The sequence below is a fragment of the Ornithodoros turicata genome, chromosome 2 (assembly GCF_037126465.1).
Source record: "Ornithodoros turicata isolate Travis chromosome 2, ASM3712646v1, whole genome shotgun sequence".
NCBI classification, from domain to species: Eukaryota; Metazoa; Arthropoda; class Arachnida; order Ixodida; family Argasidae; genus Ornithodoros; species Ornithodoros turicata.
In genome coordinates, this window is record NC_088202.1 from 114,263,804 (window position 1) to 114,269,874 (window position 6,071).

General features: G+C 43.9%; 1 long non-coding RNA gene across 1 annotated transcript; it reads right to left on the reverse strand.

Annotated features, from left to right (window-relative positions):
* Nucleotides 1-4,235: 4,235 nt before the first annotated feature.
* Nucleotides 4,236-5,857, reverse strand: LOC135383962 (uncharacterized). Its single transcript, XR_010420183.1, has 3 exons — nt 5,451-5,857; nt 5,034-5,149; nt 4,236-4,468 (listed from the first exon to the last, which is right to left on the reverse strand). It is a non-coding gene; the product is annotated as an uncharacterized LOC135383962 (long non-coding RNA).
* Nucleotides 5,858-6,071: the final 214 nt, after the last annotated feature.

Genomic DNA, 6,071 nt, shown 5'->3' on the forward strand with positions numbered 1-6,071 from the left:
CGTGTGATGTTTTCATCTGTCTTTTACTGTGCCGTCTTTACTGGCACTGTGCTCCTTCACCCTCTCACATTGGGGGTGAAGGGAAGACGCGTCTCTGAAAATGCCCAATGAACAAAATAAAGAAAAAAAAAGGTGTTCCTTCACAAATTTTCTGCGGACGACCTATCGAACCGATTTTGTTCTGAACACGGCAACGGTATCAGGGGACCGAAGGGACCAGATGTTCTCATTGGGACAACCTCCTAGCTTTTATATCTAGAAAGTTTAATTGTCGAAAGTTGATTAAGACATTGCCTTAGGAGTTTGCTCGTGCCCTCCTAAGGAGTGCCCTTCAGCATATGCAGGGTGCGTCAAGTAAGACTGACCAGAATTTTTATAAGACAGATATGAGAGCAGCATAGATGTTGTTTTTGTAGTTGAGTTCTACGGCCAGGCAGACATCCTCTCGAAGAAAGTGTGCAATTACAGAATGAATAATTACCTAAAATTCATTAATTAACTTTTTAATTAGGGGATTTCGGGCAAAAGCGAGATGGCAGATTGAGAGACTATCCTAGTTGCAAGCCATTTCACGTTTAACAAATCCTGAAACCCGCACATGCGTTAAAATATCCATCCCCGAATTTTGATATGCAAATGAGCCCAAACCGAAACCGCAACGACCAGGAACGCGGGGAGTACAGCGCTCATTTCACGTTAGAGGGCCACGTGATTTGAAGCGGTGGAGATAATTGGAGTAGGTGCCGCTGAGGTGGCCAGATAGACAGCAACAGGCTAAGGCAGCCAGATAACAGGCAACTACTCGCCTTATGTTTGGTCCTCTAGCTTACAGTCCGTGCAGGGTTGGACCACGTTAGAAACTCGTCGTAGGACAGCAAATCTCAGATTCTTTTATGATATTTATCATGGTACCATCGCTATTTCGCGTGACCTTTATTTGATGCCCCCAAACTTCATTTCCGATCGACTATATCACAAATGTAAAATTGAACCATATCGTTTTCGCACATCTGTGTTTCAAAATTCCTTTTTTGTTCGCTCAATACCACATTGGAATAGCCTTCCACGTGACCTTGTCCTCTCAAACTCGGGTACTCTGTTTTCCAAAAACTGGTTTCTTTTCTTTCGGAGTAAGGACACACTTTGGTTAGATGTTGTACTTATCAAATCCGTGTCACTGATGTGATATCACGCTATACATGCTTTTGGCTCAATGCGTACTACGTGTTATTTATATTGTTATTGTGTTTTGTTAGTACTGCATGTCGTGTACTGCACTTTCCACTACGTAATTCCACTGATGTGGAGCAGTAGGATATGACTGATACATAAAATAAATAAATAAAAATAAATAACCGCTTTCTGACCCAGAATGGCTTCCGTCGGCGTTGGTGATGCGCTCCTCAGGCGCGCTTTTGCGGTTTCGGCTCAGTTTCATACCAAAATTCTGGGATAGGTATTTTACGCACGTGCGTGTTACAGGACTTTTTAAACGTGGAATGGTATTCAGCGAGTATAGTCTCTCAATCTGCTATCTCGCTTTTTCCCGAAATTCCATAATAAAAAATTTAATTAATGAATTTCAGGTGATTAGTCATCTGGTAGTTACGTACTCTCTTCCAGAAGATGCCCGCCTGGCCGTAGAACTCAACTGCAATATATGCTGCTCTCATGGGTTTTCTTTTATACAAATTCTGGTCAGTCTTGCGCGACGCACCCTGTATATATTCATGGACCACTGGAAGAACCTACAGATGTAGAGTAGAGATACATATATCCTACAAAGACGAATACCGACCCAGTATAGTCGAACTTGTCCTCTAATCTCACAGTTCCTTTGTTTCGAAAACACAAGAATCCTGTTCTTGTAAAGCATGCACTGGGTTTGATTACGCGGTTTTGCTACGCAGTCGACATGCCTCGTCAGCACTGGTCGATTACATTTACCTCACCTGCTCCTGGCTATCTCGTTTTTCGTCTCTCACTCCCATCTTTTTTTCTTTCCATTTTTGGTACTGCGAGCATCGCTCGCAAAAATGTTCATTGAAGCACCGTTCCAGGAAGCGTGGCAGTAACGATGTGAGCATCGGATTTACATCAACGCGAAGCCCGACACTGCACAGGACTCGTGGATGTGGGCGAGAAAGCAGAAGCGGGAGACAACTTTCCCAAAAGCGAGAGCGCACGAACAGTCCTTTTGGTTTTCGTCTTTCAAGGATCATTTAGCCGTAGTTCAAATGCGCTTTTGTACAATGCAACGGAGCGATGTGTCTGGTTCTGAAGACAGGAGATATTTCGTTAAGCATACCGTGAGGTTAACACAATCAAATCATGCGGTAAAGTCAAGCCTGCTCAACGCGGCTACTGCTTCCGGTAAAACACACTGGATTTAATTTCGAAGCCTGAAGGCAATTAAACACATGTCGAAATCTTAAATTCAAAAGCCGAAATTCAGTTGCACAGAATTGCTGGCATTCCCGGAGGATAATTAGCAAGGTCGACGTCAGTATACGTGCTGAGTGACCACTAGCCATTTAGCTATTAGCAATTCAGACCAGTGAACATGTGACTAACCCAGTGAACACACGATACGTCTGTGTTATTCAGCACATATACCTATGCACTTGCTTTTTTATATGTATGTTTGCAAGTATCTATTTTTGATCGTGACTACGCCACGATTGGTAGCTTATAGTTTGGGTGGTGAGGTGGACCATCATCATCACCACCAGTACCAGCATCTATCACTTAATGGGTCTGTTAACACGGCACAAGCCTGATACATGATCTTGATAATGGTGATGGTGGTCACAACAGATGTGAACTACTCCTGAGCACACATCATTGTAAAGTCTTCCCCGATCGTCCTGATAGTATGGCATGAACGTTCCTAGTGTTGAGTGCAGTAGTGTAAATTCAGGCATTTGAACGCATTCGTTCAGCACTTCTTACGATTCCGTATTACCTGCTGCCACGAGGAGATGAGAACGTACTTGAAAAAAGTTCCTCAATGGAATTCCCCTGCGCGTTTGAAGCCAGTCTTCATGTCACGGATTTCGACGTTTTCTAATTTAGCTTTCTGTTTATTACCCTTTAGCATTGAGAGGTACTCTCCACTTTTGCCACTGCAAGCTAGACGTCTCTTCACGCGAACGTGCAGGGTCGCGTGAACAGGGCCATCAACTTCCGTTCGGTAAGTCTGTAAAGATTAAAGATAGCGTAGGTACCACTTAATCTCTTTACATGTCCCAGCTGTCCATTTCGTTTGACACCGACAACGTATTGACGCATCTGCGTTCCAGGTAGGTAACAGATGGACACAGTGCAGGCCTGAATGTTGTCCTGTCAGGTCTATCAACGATAATGTGCACAAATAGCTGTGTAGTACAGGCAGGAATTATGATACTGTATTTGTCTCTCAAGTTTGGTGCGCTATTTCTCTATATTCTTGCTATTATAATTGTAGGATGGTCTGCACCAAATCCAGCCATATCATCCCGAATATCTGCCGAATCTTAACTCGCCGAATGCATTGAAGACCTGTACAGAGCCTTAATCATTTGACCTCCAAACGTACTGTATACCAACCGGCCGAATGACTGGTTTAACTAGTCGCCATTTTACCACTGTTTTGGCGAACTGTGACCTTAGCTGTCAGTGCGCTATCAAAATTCCAATCATCACGAATGGGAAAAAACATCGCGAAAAACTGGACAGGCAGAGAACACACGTACACAGGGGGAGCTCTGACTAACAACTGGGGGTTTTATTTATCTCTGAAGGCGAAGACGGAAATAAGAGGGAAGAAAGGGGAAGCAGACGCAGGTGAAACCAGGTCAAGGAGGCCGCTGGGAGGCGGGGGTACGGTCGTGAAGATAAGTAACCTCTCCAATGTGATCAATCAACATCATCATCGGTTGCGATGGTAACATCTCATTACGGCCCGAGTCTCATTACGGCCGAAGTCTCATTACGGCCGAAAGTCTCATTACGGCCGAAAATCCTTTAATCCCCAAGTGTCTCGTTACGGCCAAAGTCTCAATACGGCCGAAGGTAGTCTCATTACGGCCGAAGATGTCTCATAACGGCCAAAAAAAAAAAAGAAGCATCCACCATAGTAGCTCTGTATATACTGTGTTTTATGCTTCCCAAAATGTGTCCGAGGCGGTGTGCCCCCACGGCTTGTGTCACACACAATGGTTCATGCACACAATATTGCGACAGTGTTTCATGCATCCCTCGTGAAAAATGTTTTTATTGTCATATGTGTCACACGATATTTGTATGTGTTACGCCATTTTCTCTCAGTATTCAAGCAACATCCTACTCGTTGGTTCTGTGAGCAAACTGTGTGTGTGTGTGTTCTGAAAAGTACTCCACAAGGGAGCCCACTGGGAGCTCCAGGAGTCACATGACCTATGACCATGATCTTCTCCCCCACTAGCTGCCTTCTACAATTTACGTCCACCTGAAATTTACAAAAAAGTACATAAGCCACTGAACAAAATGACACATGCTCTTGTTTGATGATGACTATAAGACATATGCTGTCAAGCAGACTTTTTTTTTCATATATTCGAAACATATTCAAGAATTATGGACAACAATGACAATTACGTCATAATAATGCAGCTGCATAGCCAGGAAAATATTTCAGGAGGTGTTTTATGAGGCTTGACATGGGGTGGAGGAGTCCCCCTCGTGAGTGCTTTATCCAGACCCCCCCTAACTTTTTTGCCTGTGCACCCCCTACAGGGGGTGCCCTTGCGATTTCAGCTTCACATATGTCTGTAATGATATGTTAAGCTGTAATGACGTAACTATTCCAACAATTTTTTCCAACACCCTTCTCGTGCTTGGGATTCTGGATAAACCACTACCCCTTGTTCATTTTCGTGGGGCACTACATTAGAGCTTATGCCATTGCACTGATGTCACAATGTTAAAAGTGTGTGTCACTCTGGGCATTCGGAATTCTTCTAAGCTACAATATGTAAATTCAGAATATCCGAAGGGTAAACATCAGATGTTACCTGCAGGCTTCATGCTGAAACGCGTGTACGCAAAACACTTCCGCCGTGGTGGGCGACGCCGTTAGTGTAATCATACACGCAAGACAATTGCGGGCACATGGAGTAGTGGCAGCAACCTGAAAACGATACATTTTCTTGTTACATATGAGTAATCAAAAATATACATTCCCACATGTTTCGTTTTGTCGTTTGTAGGAAGCGCTAGTAAGGGAACAGCACTTGGTTGGTCACATGCAAACCACAATGCGAGAGGTGCCGATATTTCGATTACGCGATCAAAAATTAAAAGTCGAGAACCATGCACACTTCCCCTTGCAACTACTTCCCCAGCATCGTGAGACATGACACCCATGACATGACACCATGTATTCACGCATAGTGTAATGATATGCAGGAATGAAAAAGATGCCAACATACCTGTAATCCAGTGTCCCATAAGTTTGATTCGATTTTTTGGCAGCTACCATGAAGAGCAAATGCACGATTCACAAGTTTCGTTTCGCCATTTTCATTGTTGATTTCGCAAGCGTCGAGCAATCCCACGTGACCTCCTTTGGATCAGTGAAAAGTGAAAATTACTCGCGTCATGAACATATATGTTCATCTCAGCGCAAATCACGTTTTGCATGCTATAGAAGGAGGGGGGATCAATACTCTTCCTTTCGTGTTTTGATATCTTGTTGTTTTGCTACTCTCACTTCGGAGTTCGGATGGTGTCTAGCAACGTTGGGTACCTCGTTTCTTGTGTGTGTGAGCGAGTGGTTGCTGTTTACGATGTGTTCATATATCGCTTTGTAGTGCTGTAATGTGCAAATTAGCGGACTTTATAGCGGCTCTCTATGTTCCGTCGTTGTCTTTCGAGCAGCGCCTGTTGTTCCGGTAAAAATCGAGTTGAATGAATCGCCACAGCCCCAACGTATATCGCGCAGTGTTGACCAAGACCAAGTCAAGCAGGAATTCTGGTGAGTAATGCTTTCGTAGATTGCCTGTCTTAGTAGTGTGCTGTCCACACATAGTTGGATTCTCATAAGAGCAATT